Genomic DNA, 13,779 nt, shown 5'->3' on the forward strand with positions numbered 1-13,779 from the left:
CAGTGTAGGAACCCGCTAAGGAGAAATTAAGGGGCTGCTCAGGATTCTGACAGGAAAATGGAGGACTTCCTTGAGGGGGAAAAAGAAAGAAGGCAGAGGAAATGGGATGAGAGCTGCAACTATTCCTAACAATGGTAATTGCAGTTTTTAAGATTAGCCTGGCTAGAAGCCCAGGATGATAAACACCACTGAGTCAGTTCAACTGACAAGCATATTATAGTTTGTAATTTGGAAGGAAAAACAGCCCTCTGAAGCAATTCAAAAAGAAATTGGTCATTTTGAAAGTGTTAAAAAAAAGTTTGCAAAAAGTGTATTTATTACCTTTTTCATTTAAATACAAATTTAATTAAACCTAAACAGCTCTAGGATCATAATTTAGGATGGAATTTTCAAAAATGCCTAAGGGAGTTAGACTCCCACTGAAAGCAAAGGTCCACATTTCAAAATACAAACCAAAACACTTCAGCATATATCTGCTAAATACACACATTGTGTGCAAATAAAGAATTGTGTGTGCAAGATATGTAGTGATATCATCCAATTTTGAATGCACAATTACCTGATTGTGATCCTTGCATGTATATTTTGCACAGACAGCTTATGCAACCATTTTCCAAAATTTTGCCCCTAACTTCTTTAGGTGCTGCTGAAAATGCCACCCCTTAAGTAATATTTCATTAATTTTTGTGTTGCTAACAAGCCTTCCAACCATTCCTTATTATTAGGGTGACCATACATCCCACTTTGGCTAGGACCGTCCCTTTTTTAAGCCCTGTCTCGGCCATCCTGACTTTTTTGGCAAAAGTGGGCATTTGTCCTCATTGCTCTTGTCAACTAGCAATTGGCAAGAGCAAACAGGACAAATGCCCACTTTTGCCACAAAAAAAAAAAACCCACAAAAAAAGTGGAAAAGTGGGGTGTGGAGGAATATGCAGGGAGAAGGGGCGAGTGGTGAATCCAGTCCTGAACAGAGGGGAGGCAGGGCTTGGACGAGCAGCAATGCCAGCTCCACATGGGGAGGGGGGCTCAAATGAGTGGCTCGGACCAGTCCTGTGGGGAGGGAGCTCAGGCTAGCAGGTTGGGCCAGCCCCAAGTGTGGCAGGGGTGGGGGCTCAGGCTAGCCCTACGTGATGCCCCATTTTCCATTTGGAAAATATGGTCACTCTACTTATGTAAAACATCTCTGTTTAGACACAATTTTATCTCCACATCACACTGAGCTAATGTTGTTTCCATCTCAGTGGGATTTGTGGGTGTTCAGCAGCACCTCTGAAGATTAGAACTCTGACTTAGGTACCTAACAATGGACTTGAATGCCAAACGGTGGGGCTCCTCTTTCTAAAAATCTTGGTCCAAGATTACAGGCAATGGGGAGATTTTCAGACACACAACTGGCATAAGGTTCTCAACTCCCATTGCATTTATTTGATGTACTTTATTCTAACCTCAAAATTACATTTTCAGCAGTTTAAAATAGGAAGCGGGGATATGCAAAAGTTCAGCATTATTTTTATTTGAACTGTTTTGCCTCACCTTAAAAATTAAGCCTGAATATTTGCTTTGTCTATTAGCTGGGATATTTATTCCCTGGTCAGACTGCACTGAAGTAATCTGAATAACTGTATTATTAATTTCTATTTATGTAATGCCATTTGCCCCCTTTTGTTGTGTTATCTTTAACCTACATCTGTAACTGATGGTAGCAGAATCCTACAGGAGTCCCTGCTCAGAGCAGTTCTTCACAACAGTATATAAAATTACTCAACATCCGGTGAACTCAGCAATCTCTGATACAGCAACATTTTGGGATTGAAGGAGGCCTAGTGGCCTGTCGAGGTCAATCCACCTCGGCTCCTTGGAGCTAAGATCAAAGTGTTCTCGGCTCTTTGAGCTCAGAGGGGGTGAGTAATCTCTTGGTCTATCCAAGGCCGTGATCAAGTGTCTTGATGTTTTTGGTCTTTTGGCCTTGAGATGAAAACCTTGTCTGTGTCTTTGGAACCTTGAGGTAAAAATATTAACTAGCATTACTTACCCTGTAGTGTTTCCTTCCTTTTAAGTGTCAGTTTAATTCTTAAACTACATCCACTATTACTGCTTTGATCGGGTTTTTTTTCCCTGCATGCATAAAGACACTTTACATTAAAGGTAATTCTATTGCTGTAGAGTCTGGACCTACTCTGCTTTCATTTGTGTCCCTTTATGAACTTGTTAGCTGCTCAGATAAGATATATAAGGTGGGTGTCAAAAACCTAAGAGCTGTGTAGAACTCAGTCACATCCCCATATCTAATTAACCTCGTCTAATAGATGGCCCCTTTCTAGCCTAACTTTTGCAAGTTACTGCTATTGACTGTCATTGAGTTGTATCTGATCTATACAGGTGTCTGCACCACAGTATAATTTTTTTGGCCTGTCCCCTTAACTTTCAGGCCCTTTGTCATTCCTGATACCCTCGGCTGTACCCTTCACACAAATTTATCCTGATGCCCCTGCTCTAGTCTCACTGGCTCATTGTATGCTACTATAACAACCTCTTTTGCTCTGTTTTTTCCTCTTTACATCCCAATACTTTATTTACTCTTCTGCCAAACACTGAAGTAATGGTTTGTGTTTTCTGTCCACTCTCACCTCCACTCCTTTTCCTAGTGCACACACATACCCCATCATGTCTGAGTAACTTGGCTTTTTAGACACATGCAGTACATTTACATAAGAGAACTTAATGGCTTATTTTCATATTTGCCTCTCACTAAAAATTGGCAGATCTCTCTGCAGAGTCATTTTGCATGAGCAGGTCATGCTGGAAAATCTGGACCTCACAGTGGTCCAAAAATAAAAGAAACATGAGCTTATGTTGGCTCTGCTGCCATTCATATTCATAGCAGCCAACTTGCTTCTTCCAAAACGTCATTTTTTCAGCAAACCCCCCTACTTTCAAAACTTTAATTCATCCTAAAACTACATGCAGATGAATGGGCTTCAGCCAGCTCTTTCTTGCTTTAGAGCCAATACAGCTCCATTCTGCTTTCAGAAGCCTCACTCCATGCTAATTAATATAACACTCCAATTCTCTCTTGTTGGCTCTGAGTCTCTCTGAAAATCTCCCCTTGGTCTTTGCAATACTGGTTTTCATAATCTGAAAACTTTATCGTTATTCACAGTTGATCAAAAGCGTTGATAAACTGTAAAGCCTACAGTGTGATTTAGATGCTTTCATTAGGGGAGAAGGAAAAATGAGAGAGATGAGTGTCTTTTGGCAATGTACATCAGTTGTCACTTATAGTGCTCTGTTGGTAATAACATACTCTGAGCAATAATGGGGGTATAGAACAAATCTAAACATGCAACCATGAAATAAGGTCAATTTTTAAAAACTTTTCTCCAAAAATTAAGCACTTAGATTCCTATTTAGGCACCCAAATAAGTAGCCTGATTTAGACAGATCCTGAGTATCCACCATTCCCAGAGAAGTCAATGGGAGCTGTGATTCTCAGCACTCCTGAAAGTCAAGCCATTTCCATGTCCAGTCTTAGGCACCCAACTCTGAAAACATGTGCATAAATTAACTTCAGAATTTAGTCCATTTCTTCCCACTCATGCTTTTTCCTTGACAATTATTATTATTTAAATAAAAAAGTGCAATGTAATCATTTTAAATTATTGGCCTAAATCTATATAAAGATAGGGGAAAGAATCCGTAAGCCTGTGGTCAGTTGTTTTGTTCAGATGAAAACAGAACAAATGAATTCCTGGTGTAACTTCACTGCAGCCAGTGGAATTACATCCAGGATGAATTTGGCTCTGCCTGTTTCAAAACTTTACTTCCTTCACTCATGAATGTTTCCAGGGCATTTTTATTTTGCATCACCACCTTGAAGAGTCAAATTCTGAGAACTGAGCCCCATCGTGTTTACAGCATCTCTAAGGATGCTAAAGTTCTAGATCGTCTTGACGTCAACAGTCCTGCTGCTAATAGGCAGCAGCATTAAGGTAGCTCGTAGATTGTGCCAGACACTCTACAAACACACATAGTAAGTCAGACCCTGGCCAAAGTCTAAATAAACACAACAAAGGCCAGGAAAAAGTAATATTATCCTTACTTTATAGATGGGAAACTGAGGCATGGAACGATAAGGGCCAGATATTCAGGTGCTGAGCACCCAACACACTGAGACTTTTTTGAAATCTGGCTACTTTATTTGGTGCCTAAATGGGAGCAGAGTTCTTTTGAAAAGTTGGCCCCACATCCCTTGCTGAAGGTCACCAGAAAGTCTGTGTCCAGTCCCTCAACTACAAGACCATCCTTCTCTTGTGAGTACGTATCATTCAAATTATATTCAGCCATAACATAAGGGTAACCCTACATGTGTTAGGCTGGTGACATTCACCTTTCTGATGCATTTACCAAGAGCTCTGTTTTTTGGTCTGGGGTGAAAGAGGAAAGTGGGTTAACAGGCTGACCAGCAGCTTGATCTCCTGCAGTTCCAGGCAGAGTGGATTTGATTTAAATCACTAGTCAGGAAGACTCTATTTAATCATGGATTTCTACATAAAAGTGCATTCTTATTGGTGTTATAACCTTAATACCTATTCTTCACAACTCAGAGATAGATGAAGGTTTCATTTTTAGATGGTACACACTATACATTTTTAAAGTGATTTATTTTGAAAACCTTTCAGATTAGTTTTACAGCTACATCAGAAAATGAATGATTGTTTGGTTCTTTCATTTACCAAAGGTAACTGAAGCAGATATTTATGAAGCCATTGGGAAGTGAACAGGTTAATCATTAACATTTGGAGGATTTTCTTGTCATGCTATATTAGGAGACGACAGACATTTAAATTGTTTTATTTAACTAAAACAACAACATTACGTATGCTGGATTTTTTTCTTCAACAGAAAACATATTTTAACAAAACAAGCATATGAATTTTGAATTTAGTTAAACATTCAAGTTTTTTAAAATTGGGTTTTTGTTAAAATAGTTTTTAAACTAAAATAGTTAAATAAAATATTTTTAAAAATTCAATCGACTATGTCAGCCAGGTCAACATGAGAAACTTAAAACACTGGCTTCTGCAGCTAACTCAGTCATCTTCACTGTCATTTTCCTGTTTGTTCATAATCTGCAAAAGAAAAACAAGTTTCCTGCATTTTCTAAGTCCCAAGCAATTTCTCAGTTTGGAATGAATTACTCCAAAGGAAAAAAAAATATTTCTTTCTACACCAGCAGAAGAAGCTACTGCTGTTAAAAGTGAGATTATCACCTCAACGGTCTCTGAATCCAAGTGTTTACGTGACTTCTACCAGTTCACTGGTGTGACTTTCTTTAAAACATCATCAGAAACATATTTCTTGAATGGTTCTTATTCCCAAACTGGGTCTCTTTTATGGCCTGCTGCCATTATAGGTTTTCCCTTCTAGTGAGAGAATGGTATGGTAGATCTCAAATCAATGCAGGCTCCCTTCAAAGACCTGAAGACTTGCTGCTCAAACAATTTCCCTTTTGTTTCTACTGCCTGTCCCTCCCGTCTCACATTTATCTCCAGACTACTTCTCCTTGTCCAGATCTATTCCGCCCCCAACAATCTTCTATTCATTGAACTTTTTAAAACTTTGCATTTTTAGAGAGAGGTAAGGGATTGACTCAGCGTATACAAATTTGCAAAGGGACAATAGGGTTGAGGTCCGTTATTTCGCATCTCTATATATTTATTTTAAAACATTTTTGCTGTTAACAAGCATGCTATCTCTGGAGACTAATCCACAGTTTGAGAACTGCCAAACTAAGCATCTTTGATAGTACCTTCTAGACTGAGCACTGAATCCCATTGGGTAGATAGAACAATTAACCTAAATAATCTATATGGAAGCCCCTGCAACGCCATAAGATTGGGTCCCTACTCCATGAACTATTGTAATGCTTAAGAAAAGTTTTGTAAATGAGTTCCATGAATATATTGTTTCATACTATAGAAATAGAATTTATAATCCCTATTCCATGATGAGATATCTTTGAGATATAATGTAGTTTAATTAAGATATCTTTAGATAAAATGCTTTTTGAGGAAAAAAATCATCAAAAAATCTGATTTAAACAAAAAAAAAAACCATTGATTTTTATCCACCCTGGTTCCAGGTAGTCCTAGGTCTGATGTTGATAACAATTCCCTCCACTGGTGCCTTTCACACCATCTTGACTGGATGTGGAATTATAGCAAAAAGGTGCTTTTAGGAATTCGGCCAGCTGAGTTATTTAAACCACAGTTCTCATTAAGGATGGAAGAATTTGTTTTGCCAAGTTTAACACCATGGACATTCAGAGAACTTTCTACAGTTTTGTCTGGACTTTCTCTACCCTGTGCTGATTTTTTGTTTGCTGCAACCCTCTCTCTCCATACGCCTCTTCATCTCAGCTTGCCACCACACCTGCCTCATCTCCCTTGCCTCCCCATTCAGCATATCCCCTCCTAACTAAACTCACCCAAAAGACAAAATTGGGGAACTACTGAGACATTTGCTGCCATCACATTGTTTACACTGCTGGTGTGTTAGATGCCTCCCTGCACCCCATGTCTGTCTTGTCTGTTTAAATTGTGAGCTGTTCATGGCAGGGACCGTTTACTACTGTGTTTGTACATTGCCTACTGAATGGGACATCAATTCTTGGTTGGAATAAACATGAACACCGCCACCATTCAACAAGTCCCTTACGTGCAGCAGAGACCACCGCCACAGGGACACCCTCTGTCTCAGCAGGGAGGTTTAGAAAAGGGCATGGTTATTTGAATCCACTGAACAAATCCCACCCATCACTTAGGGCGACGGGGCAGCAACAGACACAGAACCTGCTGCATCTCTGAGTTTGCAGTGGTGACCATGGAGAGGGTCTGCATGGCCATTTCACAGCCCTCATGAACATTCCTTTCTTCCCTCAGCCATTCTTCCCGGAAAGCCCAGATAGTCAGGCTGTGTACTGATGGGAGGATTAAACCTTTTGGATTTGAGGGAGTAAAGGATTGTCTCCAGTTCAGTTAAAACATAGCATGGGGTCCATTTTCAGACCTGAGGGAAGGAAAGCTCCGCAAAAGCAAATTGTTCTGCCGGATGGAGGGGTTTATTGAAGAATGAGTGGCAATTCTGCTCCAGAACTTGCAATGGTCAGGAAGAAGCCAGAGCCATTCACATGGACAGATTGCACAAGGGCTCTGGAGCACTATGGCTATGCACCTAGCTCCCAGTTCCATAGGAATTGTGCAAACAGGGCTTCCCAGGCTCAGCAGTACCTCAGGGACCTGAAAGGCAATGAAAGGCATGTTGTTTCATAACTGAAAGATACATGTACTTCTCTCCAAGGCAGTTTCTAGCACAAAGAAGCCAGAGATGCAACACTAAGAGGGGGTGGCTTGAGTCCTGTATATTTTCTCCAAATTTTACTTTAACCTCAACTGAATCCTGCTGCTCCAAATTGCAAACCTCTATGCAGGGGATTAAGCTTTTGATCTGGGTCTGATGTAACCTTAACTTTTCTGTATTTAAGTGCCTAGATATTATGTAGAATAGCTCTCTACAAATACAAGGCATGGACGGATGAGCAAATAGGGGGGAAAAAAAGAGAAGGCCTAGATTTTCAAGCAGCGCAGAGGGGACAGAAAACAGCTGAGACCTTGTCCCTAAGAGTGTAATCCTGAAAGCCCATGAAATTTCTATTGATAGGGCCCTCTCTTTCAAGCCCTGACACAAGGAATAGAGCCTGGGCAACTTGATACTAACTACATCAGTTTCTGCTGAGGCTAAACATGACTGACATTATCAACTAATTATGGCTTATATTATAAGTGTCTTTTGACAAAGCAGCAAAAGGGAATTTAGTCTTCTCTCTCCACTTGATATCAATTGGCACCACACAGCTAAAACCCCAGCTGGGTGGTGAAATTATGGAATCCAGGCCAGCCTTGTTTAGCAGACTCCAAAACAAAATGGTTACTAATCTGTTCCTAAGTGGAAAATACTAGCTGCCTGAGGTTCTAAAAGTAAATTCTGTGAGCCAAAAATAAGTAGTAATCTGTAGGCCTCAAAGTACTTTACAAAAGAGGCAAGTATCATTATGCCCATTTCACAGAGGCAAAGTGACTTGACAAGGTCAGTGCCTTGTCTACTAGGCGATACTGCTTCTGTAAATCTAAACTCCCCATCAGAGCAGATTAAGAGAGGACATAGTTGAAATGCCATATATAAAATTCTAAGGAGTATATTATACAACAGAAGCATGTTCTGCTGATTTTAAGTGTGCTGCCCCAGGACACCTACTGGAACTTTAACTGTTTCATTATCACTGTGACTTAGGACTGAGTTTTCAACAAAAAGACTTCTGTCGTGAGCCACATGCTGTACCTCCCATTCAGACTTCAGGAATACGCTCAGAGTGACATACTAGCAATTCCTCATTAATCCAGGAGCAGTTTACAGTCTGTGTTCTTTCCTGGTTCAGTTAGTACAGCAAGAACTATTTTTTTGCAGGAAAACTTTTATAATGGGGGAAGTACACTTCACGTTATAGAAAGTGAATACATTTTTAAATTATGAAAGACACCTTTAGCTTCCTTTCAAGTAATTTCCTTAGAGCTTGAAAACTTGTTTCTCCGTCCCCTTGACCCTCCTGCACTAGGCACCTGCACAGATTGATCTCTCATTGTTGGGCAAGTTAAGTGTGCTCAGTAGAGCAATTTTTGTTTTGTTCGTGAAGAGCAATTCCATAAATACATAATTACAGTTTGCCAACTGCTTTAAGGAGCTGAAGGGGAGAAGAGAGGGCAGCATTCTAATACACTGAGAACATTCACCTTCCCAGACATTAATGGACAGATAACAGGCTCACCAGTTTGTACTTTCATAATTTAAGAAGATACTGGTGTAAGCTTGTGTCCAATTAAATGGAGCGGACATGGGCATAAGCCATAGCCAGGTTGGCCTTAGCAGATCCAAGTTTGGGTTTGTATGGCTGCTCTGATCTGCCATCCTGTGTATTTCAAATTTTCTCCCAAAATGCCTGATGTTCTTAGCTGCTGAGCTCTCACAAGTCCCACTGGAATCCAATACCAGCTGTGAAGGTTCAGCATCTATCAGGGTCTAGCCTATAATCAGCTGTGTTTCTACTTCACCCTGGAGTGAGCCCCTTGTAGGAATGAGTGCCCTCAACTCCAATGCTTCAGTCAGGGGCAGCCTTAGGGAAAATAGCATTCTGGGCACACTTGTATTTTGGCACCCTGAGCCCCACTGATGCCCCAGACTCCCCCCCACCTCATTGCCCCCAGGCCCTGCTGCCTCCCTACACCCTTACACAGCTTGCAACCCAGGCCCACCCTGCTCCTTGCTTCTTGACCCCCAAACACAGCACCCTGGGCAGTTATCCACCCATAAGGCCAGCCCTGACTTCAAAGCCAGAAGTGTTGGGGTAAGCTATGGTGGCCCAGTTACAGTTGCTTATATTTCTTGCTTCAGGGCCTGATTCAGATATGTGATTGCTTCAGTGTATATTCCTGAAGATATTTTCTAACGAAATATTAGCCTCATTACTTAGATCCTTCAATAGCATCCCATTATAAATTACATGGCTGATCTGGTAGTACAACAACAGCAACAAAAAGAACTGGGAGTGAGAAGATTAGAAACTCCTGCCCGTGCAATGAATCAGTCAACATAAGAACATGCTCAGTTTTCCATCTACAAAAAGAAATAATTTCCCCTACATCACCTGGAAATTCTGGACGCAACTACACCGGGGCACAATATTAGTTTGTTGGTCTCCACTGAATATAGGCATCTAGCCTAGATGTTAACAATGGAGATATGAGCTCTGTTTTTCTTTATTAAAAAAAAAAAAAAAAAACTAGGCTAGATTTAAGAAGCTAGACTACTCTCCAATTGAATAGCTATTATGTGCCTATAGTGGAACAATCGAGACCCAACTGTGTTTGAGCAGCTAGCTAACAAAGTTGTCACAGTTATGCCATCTTCACTCTGGGAGACAGAAGAATTTTGTAATTTGCTTTAGCTCCCCTTTTAGCGCCAATACATGAAACTAGTAAATTTAAACTAAAATACTTTTAGGAACATTTGGTAGCATACTTCAAAAGAGGGTGAGTAAACAGAGGCAATAGCCATTTTTCTAGTGTTTATTCTACTAGTAGAAATGATCTTTGAGAGCTTACCACAGTTTATGCTGGAGTTTTCTGAAGTTCTTGTTACTACTCACAAAGACCAAATATTTAAATACTCCAACATTTGAAGAACATTCAAGCTCTATTCTGGGAATGTGTATGAAGTAGATCAAGGAAAACACTTCAGTTTGTCCCACTATTTCTTTAACATAAAGAAATTGTAATGATAGAGCTGAGAGCCTATGTTAATATGATTAACATCATCAGAAGCAGGATAGTCTTTGTCCCTAGGGCACTGGAATATATGTAATGAGACCTTGGTTTTAATTTCAACTTCACCACTGACCTTAGGAAAGTCACTTCACCTTTGTGTGCCTCTGTTTTTCACCCTTTGTCTGTCTTTCCTGTTTATGTTGTATGCTTGTCTCCTACTGTGTGTTTGTTTGGTTAGGTCTCCAAGTGTTAATACAATACAAACAACAGTTCATTAGCTTACCACAAAAGAGTATTTTGGATAGATTCTAAGTTTTGGCTGGTTCTGAAACGTGCTGCCAGAGGCTGTGCAGCTGAGGAAAAAAAATTAAGAAGGGAGGGGGGCAAAATAAGGGGACAGGCCTTATTTCAGACAAAGATTACTACACCCTATCTTTGGGAAATGTCAATCACTGAGCTGAGTTACTACCACTATCTCCATACCAGTGACTTGGAAATCTTCTCCATCCACTCAACTCTGAATCTCATTCAATCTCTCCAACATCTGCTGGATGTCTCACCATCAATTTAAATTTAATATGGACAAATCCAAACTTGTTTTCTTTTCTACCACATTGTCTGTTACCTCTGGTTCTTGTCACAGTCAACATCACCCCCCGCCCCACTTGCCCTAATTAACTGCTATAACTTGTTGAGTATCTTTGACTCTTTCCCTTGCCCCCTCTATCTAACCCATGCCAAATCCTGCTGCTTCTACCTCCACATCATCTGTCTTGAGTCTTTACTGAAGGGACAGACCTTCTTCAATTCATCTCTTTTTTATCTCTGCCATACCCACATCACCCCACACCAAACACTACAACTAAAACTCTCTCCATTAGCTCCCATACTTGCTGACAAAACCCTGGTCCATTCTAATTAGCATTCATGTTCATAAAAGGCATTATCTGATAGTCTCATTACACCCCAGCTTTCATTCAGTCCACCCCACTATTATTACTCTCTCCCCCTCAGAGCGCTTACTCAGCTCCTAGCCCCATTCATTCCCCACCTAGCCACCCACATTGCGCTGAATGTGCACAGCCGCTCCTTCCCGCCCTCACCACACCCACCCATTCTGCACACCTCCAATCAACCCCAAATGCAGCTCAGTGGCTGAGGCTCTCAAGCCAGCCAGCCCCCTCAGCGCCCACCCCCAGCTGCAAGGGAGGGGGGTACACGTGCCTTCTATGATAAGCAGGGCTCACAGGGGGAGCTCCATGAATGCAGAGTCCCTATCCCCTCTCAGTCACTCCAAACCCCCTGCCTGCTGGCTCCTATGCCCACCTCCCCTCTCCCTGGTAAACAAGCCCCATGTGCCTCAGACAGCCTATTCGTCCCAGGCTTGAATCTGACCAGTCAATCATGTGGCATCCCTTCCCGCGGCCAGAAAACCACTCCCGAGTCCCGACTGCTAGCTGAGCGCTCAACCCTTTGATCTCAGCGCAGCAGCTGTTCCGGGCCGGGCAGCCAGCTCCTCCCCACGCTCCGCATTCTCCTGCCGCCTCCTAGGGCTGGACTCTGGAGGTGGGGGAAAAATACCAGCAGACAGTACCTGTCCTTCCACTCCGAGCCCCTCATATAAGGGGCAGGTTAGGAGTGAAACTTACTACATAGGGTGACCAGATGTCTCAATTTTATAGAGACAACCCCAATTTTGGGGTCTTTTTCTTATATAGGCTCCTATTACCCACCTCCAGCCCAGTTTTTCACACTTGCTGTCTGATCACCCTAGTCACCCACCCATTCTTCCATGGACCACTCCCCAACATGCCACTGCCCCCAAACCTGCTCCCAGCGCCTTTCCACCCCCTCACCTACCAGAGGAGTCTTCTGAGGGCACCAGTGATCTCTCCCACCTCAGCAGGAGACTGGCTGGAGCACTGGGATTTCCAGGGTGAGGAACGCTCATTGCCTTCACACACCCCCAGCAACAAGGCCTGACACAGCCAGGGCCAGCTCCAGGCTTTTTGCTGCCCCAAGCAGCAAAAAGGGGAAAAAAAATCCACAATCACCATCTGCTCTACTGCCACCGCTTCAGTCTTCGGTGGCAATTCAGCTACTGGCCCTTCACTCCAAGAGGGAGTGAGGGACGCACCGCCGAAGAGCCGGATGTGCCATCCCTCTTGGTTGGCCTCCCCAAGCACCTGCTTGCTGGACTGGTGCCTGGAGCTAGCCCTGGATACAGCTCAGGAGAGAGTGATCAACTGGTAATGAGGGAGAAGTCACCCACCCACCCAGTAGGTGGGGCTTCTTATCTATATGATGGGACAAGACCCTCATAGGTGGGTGGGTTGTTGGGTCTCCCTGAGCCCAATTTATCATAGGACACTTTTGGACAGGCAAGGATCTTAGCAATCCTCTTCCCCTGAAGAGCTGAGTGCTTTAGAGGGGTGGGGAAGCAGGTAGTTTCCCTCAGTGGTATTCCTTAAGGTTGAAAGGAGAGGGAGAGGCTAACAACCCACCCCTGCAGATGTCAGAAGGGGGGTGGGGGGATACTATCAGTCCTTTTCTTCCAGAAAACTCCCATGGTAAGAGTGAGCAAGCTGGGTGTGTGGTGGTCAGGCAGCTACAGCAGCACAGAAAAGGATTGCTGTGGCCAGCAGCACTGGGGTGCGGTGAGCAGTGCTAGTATCTTCACTAATGAATGGTAAGAATGGCTAGAGAGGGGGTGGGGAGCTGCAGAGCCAGTAGGAATTAGCCACACACTAGTGGCTCTCTGCCCAAAGGGCTGAGCTTTGGTAGTGCTCCCAGTCCTTTGTTTACACAGCTAAAGGGTATGGAGAACTAGCAGCCACTCTGAAGGTAATTTCCCTGCAGACCATAAAAGGGTCTGAAAACCCAGAGTCTATGTGGAAGATCAGTGGAGTTAGCAGGTCTGAGCTTCCAAAGTTGTTTTCCTTCCATTGTAAGCTCTGCATAATGCTGGTTCTACTGCTTATCCATCCTTGTTCTGCATTGCTCACAATGCTACTCTGGTCCACCTGATTGACAGCTATGCCCCCCTCTCCTCTTGAGATCAGCTGCAAAGCCACTTCCTTCTCCATTCAGATCCTTCCTGAAGATCCAGCTCTGGTGTTATGCCTATGGAAAACTAGTTGATGGCTAATGGAGAGTTTGAGTCATTAACATTTATATATTTAGCCACCTTGTCTGTATACATTGTATTTCTTCCTTCATCAGTTTTTTTTAAAACAGTAAGCTCTTCAGGGCTGGGACTATTCCTTTCTTTCATTTGGAAAATAAGTAGCACACTGTGGGCAGTTACTGGAAAGAAATAATTCTGAGAGGTATATCAGAGCAGGGTTTGGTAGCAGCCTTTCTAGCTAAAGTCACAAAACACTTTCCATGCTAAGCATTGGTT

This window comes from Mauremys reevesii, linkage group 2 (genome assembly GCF_016161935.1).
Source record: "Mauremys reevesii isolate NIE-2019 linkage group 2, ASM1616193v1, whole genome shotgun sequence".
In the NCBI taxonomy this organism is placed as follows: domain Eukaryota; kingdom Metazoa; phylum Chordata; order Testudines; family Geoemydidae; genus Mauremys; species Mauremys reevesii.